General features: G+C 41.7%; 1 protein-coding gene and 1 long non-coding RNA gene across 2 annotated transcripts in view; both read right to left on the reverse strand.

Annotated features, from left to right (window-relative positions):
* Window positions 1–18,205, reverse strand: part of LOC143907078 (uncharacterized) — a 104,743-nt gene that overhangs the window by 3,355 nt on the left and 83,183 nt on the right. The gene's annotated exons all lie outside the window — the stretch shown is intronic.
* Window positions 1–18,205, reverse strand: part of Toll-6 (Toll-like receptor 6) — a 51,795-nt gene that overhangs the window by 3,355 nt on the left and 30,235 nt on the right. The window lies entirely within an intron of this gene.

The following is an 18,205-nucleotide window of genomic DNA, read 5'->3' on the forward strand; positions in this document are numbered from 1 at the left end:
GTCCAATCAATTTTAAAATATAATAACAATAATTTAAAAATAATTCTAAATTTAGGAAAAAAGTATTTAAGAAAAAAACGTAGAACATTAAATAACAATTGCAGCTTTAATAGAGAGATACAATGCTTTTATTGCAATATGATAATAATAATTAATAACTTTCTAACTAGAACATGAGTACATACGCATAGTTTTGTACAAAGTCATTAAAAGTCATCAAACTTTATTTCCGGAATATTAGTGCAAACATAATATAAATTCAACAAGTATAAAAATATGAAAAGTATCGATATAAAACCTGTTTTTTTTTTGCTTAAATAATTATTATATCTCTTGATAATAATTTTATTTTAAATATTCTGTAAACCTGTAATATATTGCAAAATTGTGAGCATAATTAAAAAGATGTTATATGTTACAGTTTCGCAAACAAAGTAATTTCGCACCCAGGTAAATCTTTAGACGCTGAAAATCAGATTGATGTGTACAGCTTTTTGTATATAAAGCACGTCTGGGTAATACCGCGCGGCACCGAGAGAGAAAGAATTATTACAGAGGCGATACTCATTTCTGTTTGCCGGCGTGGCTGAGGAGGATCGAATGAAATAAGAGAAATTTGCTTGCATATCCGCGCGCGAGTTTAATTAAACGTTCAAAGAAGCAACAAATAGTCGGTCACGTCGCGCTGTGAGCTGTCTTTCGTCTAGCGTCTGGCCTGTTTATAGACGTGCCAGCGACCGATCGCTGGTCGCCTCTATCACGCGCGATCGCACCAACGCAACGGGCGGGCGGATCGATGAAATTCCGTCAGGAGAATTCTGAAAGCTTTGCGGCGCCGCGTCACGCGGTGCAAATGTAATTACACCGCCGTGCCCGCGGGGTCAGCGAAGAGAGCGGCGCTGCACAGGAAGCGGTGCGTAAACAGCCAAGTTATTGATTGCGAAAAATCACTCTTGACCGAGTGCAGCTCGGCAACAATAACGGCGGCAGGACACAGCCGGAATACCAAGGTCTGATTGGATCCCCCTGCGCTGTCGACGGTTTCGAGTGACCGGGGCGACGCGCGACGCGACGCACCCCGATGTCGATCGCTCGTCGATCGTTAATCCTCCTCCGCGTCGATCAGCGCGGGGCTCCGCGGGACATCCGCGAGAATTTCATAGCGTTTACAATTTCCGTAAATGACGCGTCAACTCGTCAGTGCGTGCCCCGGCACAATGCGGCCGCGATTGGCGCTCCGGATTACGCCGATTGAAAGTAATAACGCGATCCCGCGATCACAATCGGCGACCGACGACGCGACGATTATTTAACACGTCGGGATGCGGACGCGCCGCGAACCCCGTTAGGGAGGGGTGTGATTGAAACGCTCTTTTATTCGTCGTTTTCTGAAAATGACGTAAACGTTGTTTTTTTTTTACCGCGAAACAATGAGGAGTGGTTTGTTACGAGAAATGATAATTTCAAAAGCGATCTATGAATGTCCAACATGTGTTAAAGGAGTTTTGTCTCTCTACAAAAATCACCTTTTAATAAAATCTCTTCGGTGTGCTTGTTATAAAGACGAATATTGTTTGTTGTTGAGTAAATTTAATTTGAAAAACGTATCATTTTTATATTGTTCTCAAATATACGTTAAAACTGATATTTTAAAATACAAACGATAGGTATGTCAAATAGAAAATGTTCTAGAAAACAGTTACAATATTTGTAAAATTCAGAAGAATCCATGGCAATGCGAATACGATATCTATTTGTAGTTACGTTTTATCTTTTTTGAAGAATTATTTATTGCATTTGGAGTCTTCGCAAACGCAGCAACAGTAAAAGAGATGTCAAATGCTATTTTATACGAACACAACACGCATGTATGTCCCTGTTTTTCTTCTTTTCACGAGCAAATCGTTCACACATCGCTGCTATCTCGTTCTCTTCTTGCCAAAAGTCAACGTCCAAGTAGCAATAAACGAACCGTACATTCGAGGGTACTGCTACGGCATTATATTCGCGGATAGTTGACCAAAATGGAAATAGCGGAGCCGCGAGGTGACAAAGTAACACAATTCTCGCGAAATTCAATTTGGCTGGGTAATGAAAGCGTCGGATTCGCGATGCGCCGTGCGCGGCGCATATAAGCTTCGGCGTATCTGTCGATTTTCCGTTGCCGCAAATGTATCGAAAATTAACGGCGACTTTAAGAACGGTCGTCCGCTCGCTCTTTTTTAAATCTTAATTAACCACAAACTAATGATAAAGACACAGAATTTCTTTTATTAGTGCAGAATAATAACATATATTTTGCGAATGTATCCATGCAGAGCGAAGAATTTCTATCAAATTTTCTTTTCGTTGAAAGATTTGCTGGATTGAGGGAAAGATTGAAGGAAAATTCAACTTTCTATAAAATATCAAAGCACACCCTGCAAGTTGTTTGGGCTCCGCAAGTGATCCGCGTTCTGTCGATGGCACACATCTGTCTCCAGAGTCAATCACGCGATCATCAGTAAAACTTTCTCAATTTTCAGCATTTCAGCCTTTCAAATCTCACGTGAATTTCAGACAATCAAACGTCATTGCTTTACGTTGAAAAAAGTTACATAGTCATCGTTTTGGCACATTCACGAGAACATTTTTATTTTTCATCCTTACTTGTCTCAAGGCAGGATTACGTGATCGTCACCATATATTCTACTAAAAAGGCACGGACGACGGGCTTGCGAGCAGTTTATTTTACTGCTATCAACTTTAGCTGCAAACTGCGAATTTATTCAGATTCCCTTCGGTGAGGAAAAATTAAATTTAAATTTGCACTGTTGCTACTCTTATTTTTCCTCTCCGTTCATAATAGATGACTCTCGATAATTGCTATTTATATATGCTTGTGATCGTATATAGTTATATTTTCTTGCATAATTATGTAATAAAGATAATAATAGGATGTGCTTGGATAATTTTTTCCTCAGTTAAAATACGAACATTGAGTCTAAATAATAAAGAATTTTCAACGAAATTTTGAGATGCAATTAAATATTAAATAATAAAGTCTTATTTTTTATTTATACTGAATTATAAGTTTCCTTTAATACAGCCCTTTTAATTTGGAATTTTAACCAAAAACCATTTAATGTTGAGTATTAAAAAACTGATGATATTTTGCAATCTTCTCTAAAAAAAAATTGCCCGAGAATTCGCGAAAGAATTCAGCATTAAAATTAAAATTGCAATTTCCAGGATATATAAATCCCGCTCTGCGGACGCTCGCGAAGTCTTTATCGCAGATCGAGCTTAATGCGACTCCGCGAGAAGAACCGAATGTCTCGCCATCTTTCTGTGATCCTCGAATTCGCTCAGCGATTGTTATCATTTAACACTTTGGGGATCCGTGGTTCCGCTCTCTAAAAGCACCTTAGTCCTCGAGGCGCGGCAGCGCTATCAAAGCTACTCGCAACCGGCAACCTCAAGATACAGTTTCGGAACGAAACCGCCGAGCGGAACCCACCATCCGACAGATTAAATATTCTATATTTCACGAACAAGTTTCCCTTCTCAAGAGGTAACGCGCTTCGGTATACATGACGGCAGTGGAGAAGGCTCTCTCTCTCTCTCTCTCTCTCCCCTTCCCGCCCAGACAAATCACTGGGCGCGTTTAAGTCCCTCCAAGAAGCCGCGTGGAGGCACTTCCTGGGAATTTGCGGGCGGAAAGAAGTAATATCATTCAAAAGCGGCGGAAGTTATTCCTTGATGCAAAAGTTTCTCCATTTTACATCGGCCGGAATAGTTTCGAGGGAAAATGTTAGTTGCGGGCAAAACTCCATCCCAACGATAACTTTTCCAATTATTATCAGATGGCAAATGGACACCCCTTTGTGTTTTCTAGGACCGGCGCCGCGTTACTTGGGAGAACGCGAGAACTCGGGATAACTTAAATTGTACTGTACGCGGACAGAAGATCTCGTCCAGCAATAAACCCCGGCGGGGTGTGCGTGAGATGTCTATTTGTGGGAAACGCAATTGTCGAACAGATTGTACTTTATGTTATCCATCCACGTTTCTCATCTGAGCGAATCTCTCGATCGATCTTTCATATCCCGCTTATACTTGTCTAATTTATAATAACAATAATTGACGATTCGTACTTTATAGTTAAGAATTTGTATTTTTTCTTCTGAAATAATGCATAACGTTGTTATCGTTGTTAGACATTTTAGAAAATAAAAAAAACTATTAATTACCGACTTAATTTTTTCTAAAAAATTAAAAGACAATAAATATTATGTTCATTCGAGTTCTCGATCATTGTAACTGTTTACTTAATGTTTCTTTTTTTAGAGAAGAGCGTCGGTGGTTAAAACATGTTCCGCTCTTGCAATTTCTAAATCCGCTCACTTTACGCCATCGTCGGGATCGTTTCGGGAGTCAATGGGGGGCTATAATGCGAAAGGCTGCAGAACAGGCCTTTCCTCGGGAAGGAATCTCCGAGCGTGAACCAACGGAGGCGTGAATAATCCGCAAAACAAAGCGTTCAAAGAGCGGAAAATGAAATTATATCCTTGCGCACGACCGATGGTACCGGCGAGACGACGTGTTCGGTTCGTCGAAGGCGAGCACGATGAGAGAAGAGGCCGGCGGATTTCCTGTAAGCGTTACGAGTCAATTTGCAGCTCGTGGTTTTACTCGCTTCCGAGAGACGCCTTGTCCGCTCGCCTTCGCTCACCACGCGCGAGTTCGGCGACACGGCGATTGTTTAATTTTTAAGCAGAAAAGCGGAGAAACGAGAGGAACAGAGGGAGAGAGAAAAAGAAAAAGAAAGAGAGAAAGGAGCACGGGCAACGACCATATTGGCGATTCGGGGCGGCGCGGAACTTTCTGGCGAGCGACAATGGCGATCCGGGTTCGCGTCGAGAAGTAATGAAATGGACCGAGGGCGAAGCACGACGACGACGTGGTCTTGAGGCGGAATTCCTCCGGGTGAATGGAAATCCTCCCGTGTGTTTACAAACAAGTGAAACTGGTTCCGAAGGGAGCGCTTATGCGAGCGGACACGCCCTATCCTACGGGCTGAGCGACCGTGCGAAAGAGCCTCCGTCGATGGGAGGAACAAAGCGGCACTATCCTTTGTTTCAACCATTCAGCCCAAGGGAGGATATAACGCGAGTGTGTTAATTAAGACCGACCGACCGACCGACCCCGGTGGAATAGGCGTATATACGCGCTGTGAAGAAGTATCGGACGAAAATCTGGACTTTTCGCTGGCGCGGCGGGGCGCGTTCGTAGCGCGCACATTCGCTCGCTCGCCATAAATCCCCGATATATTCTTATCCGCCGTGTCCATCGGTGCTAAAAGAACTCTCGAATCAGATTTCTCAAGGTGATCTTTCGGCGAATTATGTTATGCCCCGGAAATCTCTCGATTAATCGTTCTGGTTTTGTAAGACCGACAGGACGATTACCGTGAAATGTAACAATATTTTATTACACCAAATTGGAAAATTAAAGTTTTTCCTATATTTGTAGGTATTCCTATTAAATTAGTGTGTGAATTATAGGCTTCTTTGCGAGATAATAATTCAGAACATTTTGACTTTAGGTAAGGACTTAAGTTAAAAGGACTAAGTTTATATATGTAAACTTTAATTAAACTCATCTCAATTTATGATGTAGCAGCTTGAAGCTTCTATTAGATTAATTTTCAATTAACCGAACAGTCTGTCATTAAAATTAAGCTTCGAGAATTTTGGAACGTGCTTACATATCTTACATTTATAAATATTCCAGTTTGATATTTTTCCTTCAGTTTTTAATGAATAGGTCCGAATCGAAGAAGATAGCAATCTGTATCCGTTTCTTTTCTTTCTCTTGGACACTTCATGTAATAACATGGAATCAATATATAATTTTAAATTCCTACACACAGTCCCTATAATAAAGCTGATCCCATTTCTAGCAACACGCGTTTCAGCCACACACGATGGCACCGTGAAATCATAGCGCGAATTAAAACGGGCGACATCTCGTTCGAATATCTAAAGGCAACACATCGCGCTGCCGTGATTATAACCGAATCGTGATTCGACGATTGAACTCGTCGCGCGAGAGATCGGCGCCCGTTATTATCCGACCGGATTATTCTACAAAATTCACGCGCAGCGCGTTATTATCATCCCCACGTCGCTGTTATTATACCAACGCGACGCGACGTAATACTATTCGTTCGTGTATGCCGTTTCTATAACCGGATAGGGCTCGCACCGGTCGAATTGATAGCGGGCTCTCGATAGTCGCTCTTCGTATTATTCCGGTTCTTTCGCGCGAGCGCCGGGCACGCTCCGGGGGCGGTCGTTGCGTATATTTTCGGGCGAAACTTCGGGTCGAATATTCAGAGCGACTCTGAAATGTGTCCCCGCCCCCGGTAGGATTTCAGGGAGCAATCCGGGGTGAAACTTTCTTCAGCCCGAGAGGGCCACGGCGCCGCCTTTACTCTCCCTCGTATACTTCCTAGGCTCTTTCTCCCTCTCATCCGCGCTTGCTTCATTAAAATTGAAGGTTCCTCGTTGCCGCCGTAGCCAAGTCGAAAAGTCTACGGAAAGCTCGCTCGCTCGCTCAGCTCGGCTCGGGAGTCGTTCTCAGTTTTCCCTTGCATCATGACGCGACGGCAACAAGCGCGACACGGTGCTGTATACGGTTATTTCGTCGCTGTATTTAAAACCAAGTCGACTTTCCTCTCACAGGCTTCGGCTTCGGCGGCACGAAAGTAGGTATACGCGGAAACGCGAAGAGGAGGAAACTTGGATCTCGGCTTTCAGCATCGCGAAAAGTTGTTGTCGCGCGGGGAAAAGCCTTCGGAAAGTCCGGAACGTTTCCTGATACCGTCTATTTACTCTATCATAATCGCTATATGGACACTGACATTAGTAAAAAGTATTGATCGCGACAAAAATCATAAGTAGTACTCGTATATAGTATTATACTTATTGTTAGCATTTTCGGTCAGTGATAATTATTATCGTACATTTATGATAATCAAAAACTACAGTCACTTCTGTATTTCTTTAATGACAATTTGATCGTACATTTACTTTCTCTCTTATACTATTTATTTTTTAATTTTCAATTTTAAATTAATAAAATCTTCCTAATCCTCGAGTTAAAATTCTGTTAAGACAAAAATAAATTAAAATCTGAACGTAACTTTTGCTATTTAATCGCAATTCCCTAAAGCATAACTTGTTTTTAATATCCAAATACTTATTATTGAAAAACCATGATGCTTCGACATTTTGGAACGCCAGGCACTTCTTAATTTATTCTATATGATGTTAAAAGAGAAATGCCAACAGAGGTCCGAGATATACCATACATGAATTTTTCATATTTCTTCGAAAATTATTAAACTATGTTCAAATTCAAATTATTTTTTTTAATTCTTTTAATATACTTAAAAAATGTACCAAATCGAGATGGATTGTCTAGAATACTCAGATACAGATTTCGATGCGTAACTTTAGTAGGTCATGAATACATTGCAAAGTTGTATAGAGGATAATTGTAAGCTAGTCGACCAATCGGGGCGGAATAAAGAAATGTTATAAAGGGCACTTATTCGGAAAAACGATATACTTCAGGTAAGCCTCTCGCGTCATTAAATCAGATCGATGGTTTCGCTTTTGTCGCACGGGAGACACTGTTTATTCAGCGAATCGATCCAACGGGCATCCGGCATCGCTTCAGGACTATGGACATTTCGATCGACGAGAACAGCATGATCCAGTACCTATAACGCGATACGTAAACACAATTTTCCACGGGAAACAAACGCCAAACGTCGGGAGACGGATTTCATCGCGCGAACGGACGAACCAACTTTCAATAATAAATAACGCCGCGCGAAAAACGCACGCTCGATGCATGGAGAGCATTGTGTGATAAACGCGATTCGCCGCGAAACCTTTCCTCTTCCGCGTGCATAAGAGACGAAACGCTTTAAATTAGTCGTAATTTGCGCGCGAACCGGTTCGATCTTCCTCCCTTTCTCCTCACCCCTTTTTTCACCGTCATTACTATCGCCGTTCGAGCGTCAGATTGCTTAATCGCAAAATTGGCCTGGCTAACGCGCAGCCGGCAAGCGGACAAAGCGAGCTGGGCGAGAGAGAGAGAAGGCGGGAAAACGGAAGAAAATAGTGGAATGGAAATCGCCAGAGATGTGCGCCGCAACAACGAACTGAATTCGTTTCGCTGACGACAAAAAGATTGTCGATTGGACGTTGCAGATCGAATAGAACGAAAGGGACAATTTTGCCGTCCGTCGTGGTCAACGGGAGCGGTAGAAAAGGCAAGGAGGAATGGGACAGATGAAAACGGAGTCGTCGCTGGCCAATTCATGAAGAACAATTGTATCTATTAATCGGTTATAACAAAATATGACTCGATTAATTATCTCGATTATAATAGACATTATATTTTAATTTTTAAGATAATGATATTCCTGTTGTTTTTTTTTTACGTGATTGTGTTTCAAGTGTAAGTTTGTTACAAAAAAATATATTATATTTGTCATACAGCTAAATTTGTGTTTTTTTTTTAACGTAAAAACTTGATTTATCTTGAATAAACATAAAATGATAGAAGTGGACATGAATATTTTGCGTTTTAAAATAATCGCCATGACAATCGATTAATCTAATGAAAAAAATAATTATATTGATTTTTAATCGATAAAATGTATTCTATGTAATCGAAGTATGATTGTTTTTGGAGTAATCTTAAATAAGGAAATGAAGGGGTGGAAGAATTGGAAACGGGTAAGGAGAAAAGAGACACGGTCGCATAACGCATCATTGGACTTTGAAATTGGTTCGCGTAATAGCATTCTCTGAAAGGTAATGATGTTACGAGATGATGCCAATTTTGATTCTGGCCATTTCGTGCCGCTATTTCCGATGCGATTCCCGCTATATCGTTGGACGCAACGTAAAAGACTGTTTAGCGTGAACGAGATCAGGCGTGTTCGGATTTGTCGTTCGATCGTGGATGCATTAGAATTCGATGATTTTCCTTCGGAACATCATTATTTCAGATACGGGCGACGACGGTATGCGCTTGAACGACTTTATCCGCGCCGGAAAATATCCCCCCAAGATATCGAGATAACATCTTGGGATAAAGACAGAGAGAGAAGGAGAAAGAGAAAGAGAAAATGTTGAGGAATAATTTATAGTGCGATGTTCGAATTTAGATAAATGCACTTTAACGATAAATTATCTCTCATTTGCGATGGCAACTAGAAAATGATCCGATATGAAGTTTCAAAGGGATTAACGACCGATATTAATTCTACTTGCAATTAGAACAAAATAATCCGATTACGGATGCTGTGTTTCTAAAAGACACCACGTTTATCTCTCGCGAGAAAGCGTTCTTTATATATCTATATGGTATGTACACGTATCGACAAAGGCAGTTCCAAATTAACAAAAATCTATACACATGTAAAAAAGCAACGAAACAAACGTTTTAAATGTATAAACGGCCCCTCCCTCTTCCGATTAACTACTCGGGAAAGATACTGTTTTCCATTTTGTGCAGTGTTGTATATTAAATCGGCGTGCTGTTTTCTGAATTGGGAGATTTGGAGAGCGTAATTCGGAACGAAAATAAATACAGAAATCGACGACGAGGGAAGAGACGGAATATCGTTGCCTGAAATACGTTCTAATTTCGGTTACAGATACCGATCGAGCTTCGAGACTCGGTAAAACGGTGTACCCGATACGCATTCTGTACGCTTCCATTTGTCATTTAAGCGGATACGGATACAAGTTGAGCCGTCCGACCGAGCACAATAGTGCATCTTTCTCGTGTAAACGAGCAGGTTCACGTTCACATGCGCGCATGTATTTTTCGCTCGCCCACGGATACATTCCGTACCGCAAGTTTTCAACGATGAATGCATTACGTGATGCGCGATACGCATACGAATGCCCGTATCGAAAATGCAATAAATAAACGAATGCACGAATTGTGCGATGCGACGGCAAAAATCAGGTTTGATAATTAAACCCATAAACCCGCGACACGTTTTTTAAATACTGTTCAGTACCACATAAATCTCGCATGCAGAATCCGGAGATAATTAAAGAAACACATTAACGTTCATTTCTAACTCTTCTCGTTAAAGAGATTTTTTTTTTCAATTATATAATGTAAGTTACCTAAGGTAAATAACTAATATTTCCGTAGAAATTGGAATTGTGAAGCTTGTTGAGCGTTAGATTGCGGAGTTCAATCTATCGGAACGATCACCCCTCCAGTTGATGGTGCGTATAGTATTAACTTGTACATATGACCACTTGTACATACACCGCTCGCCTTCATATAGCAAAACAAACGTAACCCTATCCATATTCAAAGTATCGCTTACAGGGACCCCATGACCGCAGTGTTATTAATACTTGTGCCGTTGAATAGATAAAGTCCATTAAGGGCGATACGATAGCAGTTTGCGAACCGAACGCGACGTCCATTAACAAAAGTGCCCTTACAAAGGTACATGTTTTAAGGACACCGGTTACCCCGAGCGCTATTCCCGCCCCAAAAGCGAAAGACGAATGTCGAACTCACAAAGCTTTCGAAAAGAGAGGAAGAGAGAAAGCGAGAGAAAGGGAATATTTTAGAGAAAGAATGTGAAAAGCGCACAATAGATGTCATTGAACGCCGGACTCTCGTACAAATAATTTTTAAATGCGTTATACGAGTACCCGAATAGACGAGCAGACAAGTAGTTAGTAGCCAAGTAGATGAGAGGGGGGGGGAACGCGCTATGTAAATTTCGGCCCTTCGGTCGGCGAGGTGCTCTTTGATGTCGAATGACGCATAGAATCGATGTCCCTGCGCCAATTGTCCTCCCCGCCATTTTCGATTCGATGTTTACGCCGATCCGGACGCGTTTCGGGTTTACTAGCGCGAGCACAATAGCGCTTTTCATGCTCAGCGAACAATTAGGCTTGTCGCCGGTCAAACGTCGTTTGGATTAAAGATAGAGAGAGCATCGAGAGAAAACGGCAGCGATGTTCATCATCACTCATTGCCATCATCAAAAAAAGAGCGCATCACTAGTGTTTACATTAAATAGATAAATAAGTAAAAAAGTATAATGAATATGATGATAGAGTGTTATTTAGATAAAGTATGAAAATTTCATTATTAATTTTTTCGGTTAAAAATAAACCGCTATAAAATAATTAATATAATTACGAATCATTTGTAAGTACGTGTTGCTGAAAAGTTTTTGCTAGATCTAGCCTAGAGTTTTAAAAATATATAACAGCTTTTTTACATTTGTATGATATATATCAGTGTGTAGGTAGGAATGAATAGAAATATTACAGCAGAATCGAGTAACAAATTCGCCATGTCCGAAGGAAGCAATTAGCGAAGTTCAATACTTTCCCCGTATATCCCTAGTTTCGATTAGCGATTTCTCTTCCAACCGAGTAACTCGACACGCCCGTTCTCGCCGTTCTTTTTTTTCTCTCTCGCATTCCGGAGGCGAATTTCCGCTAATGAAGGTACAACGAGATACGTGCGCGGATCCGCCACGCAGTTAGAGCCCCGCGTGTTTCGACTTCCTTGCGATAGGCTCGATCATTAAAATCTCTCGCACATTCCACGAAGGCAGAGCGCTAACGAGCGGCGCGGCGCGGCGCTCCGCCTCACTCGGACGATCGTTCTCGCGCTGTGTGACGATGGCATTTCAATTTTCATTTGCTTTCACAACCAGCTGTCAAACTTACGACGCACTGTTCGCCTATTTTTGATGCGTCGTCGCGAGATGAAATGCTCGCCAGTATACGTATACAACTCGTGATCGACATGTTCTTCGTTCAAGTTCTATTAATCATTCGCTAATGAGTTGTACATTATTTATAAATCGTACTTTAGCGCGACATCAGGGAGTGATGCCCGTAAAGCCGACAAAGCCCGAATAGGGTAACAGGTACAATGATTGATCAGCATATAGTAATTGACTATATCGGATGACACGCCGCAATATATCAAAACCGACATATCAATTATAAATTGTTTTTAAGACAAACCTCAAAATGTGTTCTTCTCGTTAATTAACTTTATAATTAATGCCTGAGCTTGTTCTCGCTAATATTTTTCATTCCTTGTTTATTACATAAAGCAGGCGTGAAAAAACGATGAACAAGAATAATGCTGGATGTCACATTTATGCATGGGCAGTTGAAAATATTGATAAACTTTTCTAAATTTTTTGTAATTAACATTTATATCCTTTCGCGCTATAAAATATAGCGAGATGGTGCGTGCGGCATTTAATCAAGTAGTTAAGGAATGGCAAATAACTGTTTACAAAAACGCAGTTTCATAGCCGTTGAACAAATAACAGTTACAATAAAAGGTAGCAGAATTACCATTCTGTTTCACGAGAAACTTTGCCAACTTTGAAAATCTAGATATTCTTATACAAAACTTCGCGCATTCATGGAATAGCGCACAATGGCTGTATTACGATTGTTCACCGATGCAGAAAAATGATTTCGAGTTTATGTAATTGTTATGATTCAAGTTAACGAAAACAGCTTGATTAGCGAAACAATCAAAAGAATTCAATTCGGGAATAATCGAGGGGATTTATTAATTTCATCTCTCACAGAGGGCCCCCCGAGGGAGATTATATAACGTAACATCGTGTAATTAGAGCTTTCATAATTAAATGGTTATTATTGAGAAAATAATCACATGTAAGCTCCGCATATGTCGGTGTTAACGAGTGAAATAGCTTGATTGAAAAATGTAGCGGATTTTGGAGCGACGAGATGATTTGGACCGAACAATGGTGGACTAGATTCTGGGGTTGCGACGCGAGTTCTCCGCGCATTGTGTGTAGGTTACCGATTTTTATGCGACGTGTGCAGCTTTCCGACCGAGGAAATACGCGACGTGCAAAAGCTCTTTCGATATCGCGCGATTTGCCGTTTGATCGGCTTCGCGGCCGCGGTCAGCGCGAACGCGCGCTCGATCCCGCAGCCACCGACCGGGAAGTGAGATGTACTGATATCGCGTGTATAATATGGCAATGGTAGCAATATAAAGTTGACATTTTCGCATGCAGTCCTATGGAAATAGCGGGATAAAGTTGATTCTTTCGCAAACAGCGTCGCGCAGGGAGGGAGGAGGGGAAGAAGGGAGAGATATATAAAGTTCACATTCGTTCGCGGCACCAAGTTGTGTATACGAGCGAGAATTGAAAAACATTTTCGTCAGATATGCGGGAGCAGGGCGCAACGGCCGGAAAGCAATAATAAGCGCGTTCTTTTTGCGTCACGTAACGCTCTCCATTTTCGGCGCGACATGCGACATAACGTCAAAAATTTGGAAAAAGTGAGAACTGAAGTTAAAACGAGCGGTGACTGAAATGTTCGAGCGATATCTGTACTTGTATTTGATCAACCATGTTGCCTTCGCGATGAGATAACGAATAATAATGTTGTAATTATGTATAGTAATTGTAAAATGCAATTCTCTGGCGACAGTTTCTAATAGTTCTCAATGTTCGACTCTAAATCTCCCTACTTCAAAACGAAACAACAAATATTTCATTAAAGTAAAATCAGTTAAAAAAAAAAACTGTTGATGTTATTAATTTTGTTTCATTATTCAGATATGCATATATTTTCGTTGGTAAATCCTGACCAGCTAATAATAATCGTCATAAGCTATACGATTATAAACTATTTACTACGTAACTGCAAACTGTAATATACACGATACCGCGCAAAATTGGATATACATTCCTGCGGCAGTGTACACATACTGCGACTGAAAATTAAATTTCGGATAAACACGGCGATATACGCAGGAACGTATGAAGCTCGTGTGTTTCGTCGCTCCGATCCTGCGGCCACGCTCAGTGATCCGGATTGAGCCATCCCGGGCTGACAACGATGTAAGAGTCATTTCGTGCAAACGAGCTCGGGATTTGTCGGTAGGGCCAGTGACACAGCTCCACGCCTGTATGTACGGCGTCGTCGCCGGAAGCGGGATGGATGGCGCGGCTCTTTCACATTTTCCCCGCTCCTATTTTCTCCGGCGCGACTGCGGGGGGAAAAAAAGAGTAACGAGCCCGGTCTCCGCGAAACACTGCGAAATTATGTATTAGAAGAACGTAATCTACGGCATTTTGCTCCTTTCTCTCCGCCGGCTATATTTCTCCTTTGTGTTTTTAACTTTTGCGCTCGCACATACACGCGGATCGTGAAACGCGCCACGCCGCGCCGATCTTTAATTCTTTCGTACGTACTGTTTGATAATTTATCCCGCTTTTTTTCTTTTACGGTCGTCCCTTCATTCAAAGATTATCCGGGCTGAACTATTTTAATACTGAATTTTACGACTCCAGAGGAAACACTACGCACGCTATGAAAGAATTGTATAATACACGTACACCATTCTTCTCGCCATTCTCGGTCTGCCATGTTTCGGAAACAACGCGTTACAAAGGTGTTTAACATTTTACACTGTTTTATGTGTTTATTTTATACGAGGTTATAATACAAGTTTTCTTACTGGAGAAAACGTTAACGCTAACGTTAACATATAAACAAGATGCGACAATAATATTCATCTTTTTGTAAAAAAATAAAAGTAATATATTTATCATCAAATTTCTCTAACCTGATTTTAAACATTCATTATTTTCTATATCAGCTGAAACTTTATAAATTGGAGATATATTTTTAGATTGAAATCACCGACAAAGATTGCGTCGAAATGTTTTTACAGATATAGTGTATCTATCATTTTCTTATTAACAAAAATAATTGAACAAATAATTATACAGTTTGATCATAATGAAAAAAACATCAATTTAGTACAAGACATTATTTACATCATGCATTTGCTATATAAGAATATAATTTTTTGCGCGTATGCTATTAGTAGCATATATATGTAATTAATATATGTATATATATATAATAATTATAAAAATGCCTAGTACTTAACATTTTTAGACATATATTTTTTTATATATAATTAAATACATTTAGAGCTCAAAATTTTGCGTAGTAGGATAAATTTTAAAAACCAAATTTCATCTCCGATAAAAAACAATTTGCACGGAATCAGGAATCTCATTGGCAAATAAACTTATCGAGAAAGGTCTCCGACAATCTCGCGAGTTGGTTTAAAGCGTGCCTGCAGTTAAGTGCTGCACTCGATAAATTTTTTCAAGCGCCCTTTACTTTCCCTTTTTCCGCAGCTTTGTTCTTGCTCGCCACCTAACCCTCCTTCCCAAACTCGCTTCAACTCTACCGGATAAAGCTTTGGATCCGCCCCTGAAAACTGTTACTAGATTTTCCGCTTCACCTGACACAGCTACCTCTCTCGCTATCCTCCTCACGTCTGACCCTCTCTCAATCTCTTTCTCGCTCCCGCTGTGCTCTCTTCCTCTCTGTCAAATTAACATAGTTCGCGCAGTTGAATTTAAATAGTGATCGGGGTTGCAGCCCCATTCGCGGATTTCGGGTTTTCTCCAAAGTTTTAGCCAAGTACGCGCGGAGAACTAGCGGCGGTGGTTCCGTCGCCGTGTGAAATCTGCGCGGACTTTTTTTGCGGGATTAGCCGGGTAATTGGATCGACCGAGGCTGGCGACAAGTCCGAATAAAAACAATATTCGTCGCGTTTAATTCCTCCTTAAATGGCAGTCTTGGAATTTCTTCGCTGTGCTCGATACGCTTTGCGGCAGCATTTTTCCGACCACGCGACCCCGAAAGGGTTCAGGAACGCATAACGTAATTCGTAATGGCCCAAGTTGAATTGAAGCTTACGAAGTAATCAGAAACTTCAAATCTTAGCTCGTTTAGTTCGATCCTCTTTTTTCCCCTCCCGAGAGATCGAGACTTCCTTTTGAGTAGTTTGCTCGTTCACGCGCAAACGAAATCACACGTCAAGATGTTAGTCGTGCGCCGCGCTTAAATTTGACTAGTCTGACTGAAGGAGTTCGTTTAATTTGTTCGCCTGCGGAATCTACATCGCGAAACGTGCTCGATTAAACAGAGAGTACAGGAACATTCGTTACGCTGGCGCTGGCAGAGGCGCTCGTCGCTATGTGCGGACGCCCTCGAACTGCCTAAATTCGATAGATAAAATGGTACCCATTGTTCCCCAGTCTATATTGTACCAAGAGAAAATGGCGTATGTCACGATTTCCGTTATCGCGGCCACGTTCCGCCGCGCACAATTGCATTTCGGCAACTACTTGGAAAGTGCGCTTAAGCGCCGGGCCCCTCTACGCCCCTTACGCACGTACGCTCGTGTGAACTTACACGCCTCGCGATCGCCAGCACGTACACACACGTGCGCTTTTCGGTTCGGCATTATGCAAAAGTTCGGAGAGTAACTTCAGACCCCCCTACGTAGGGGGCTGAAAAGTTTTCGCGGTACGCCATTTCCTCCATTCGAGAGCCCGAGGAAATAATTACTACTCCTGACGATGGGTGAAAATTGGTCGTCCGAGAATGCAGAAACATGTTCATCATCGGCATTACAGTCGAGAAATTCAAAAAAGTATGCATTCATTCTTAACTGAGGACGGCTTCAATAAAAAAAAGGTGCGAATACTTTAGGAAAATAACAAAGATCGATAGAAAATAAAGTAATAGCGTAACAAAAGTATTTCCTGCAGAAAGTTACACGATGATAAATGAGATGCATGCACGTACCACGAGTGGAAGATAACCGTTGGCTCGATAGAGAAAACGAATATAAGGAAGAAAGAATAAATATAACTTTCCATCCCACAGTAAACAGTATATCGATACACAATGCAGACATTCGTTTGAACGGATATTTCTTCATGGTCTTCACATTTTATTTGTAATCAATCATGTAATATCAAAATGATTCTTTATATTTCTCCGCGGATAAACGGAACGCGCGTCTCGTTTATTTCTTTGTTGTTATTATTGACTGCTTATATCAATATTATACTTTATTCTTTTCATTCGCCACTTTACTTACAATTAGATTCATAAAATGCACAATTGAGTCACAGAGAGATCCGAATTAGCGTTCGCTCTTATTTAAAATTTGAATAGGGTTAATATATAAACAGTCGAAATGTTGAACATATAATGGCATTAGGCAAAATTGACGATATCTTTCGAGGGAGAGATTTTTTTGTCCAGAAGTCACGGAAGGGAAATCGTTTATTTCGACGTATTCAAAAGTTGGGAGGGACGCAGTCCGAACCGGTGCTGTATTTTATTGTGTCTGGACCCTCTGGGCACGTTATTTTTCGCTTCCACTCCGCGGAACTCGCGGCGCGGCGAACTCGTTCGACGCTACCGAAATTGTCGACGATCCATTCGTAGCGAAGTCCGTACGACGTCAAACGAAATTGCTCTTCGTCCACGCCGCGGACAAAACGCGTAAACAGACAGGTTCCTCGCGTGCATCGTGCGCGTAACTTTCTCTTCGACGAGAGTCACAAATCACGCGACGCAACCAGCCGGACGGCCGAATGCACACGGTCATACGTTTCCATACGACAATGGTGCAACTGTAAGGTAGAAAGAGAAAGAGAGAGACAGAGAAAGAGATAAAGGGAGAGTAGATAATAGGTGGCAGATAACAGCGGATGGAGAACCCGAAATGACGGAACAGTCGCAGTTTATCCCTTTCTGACGTGGCTCATAAAACCGTCGGTCCCGTAATATTTTACCGCAATCTCTCTCTCTCTCTCTCTCTCTCTCTCTCTCTCTCTCTCTCTCTCTCTCTCTCGCGCGCGCGCGCGCGCGCATACACCGTTATCGAGAGAACACTCGCGGAAACAAGAGGCCAACCGGGCGGAAATATACGGACATTCGGAAATGGGTTGAGATGATCCGAGAGTCGCGAGATCCCGGCCAAGTAGTCCCCGAACTTAACGACTCTTCCCGTCGCGATAGGGGAGCTGGAGGAACGGGAGAACGACAAGCGACACGGGGGCGGTCTTGGCGGAGCCAAGGGAAGAAGTTGGATCGCGTTTCGCGCGCGGGAGAGCGCAAACGGTTAATGTACGATCGAAGGAAGAAGGAACGTTCGCAGCAATCCAGAACGACCGGAGGGGTTATTCCAGGTTGAACGATAGCGCTAAGGAATAAGTACTGTTCGCCGGAAAAGCTCTCCATTGGATACGGAA

The sequence above is a fragment of the Temnothorax americanus genome, unplaced genomic scaffold, assembly GCF_048541705.1.
Source record: "Temnothorax americanus isolate GAGA-0224 unplaced genomic scaffold, ASM4854170v1 Scaffold8, whole genome shotgun sequence".
Classification (NCBI taxonomy): Eukaryota; Metazoa; Arthropoda; class Insecta; order Hymenoptera; family Formicidae; genus Temnothorax; species Temnothorax americanus.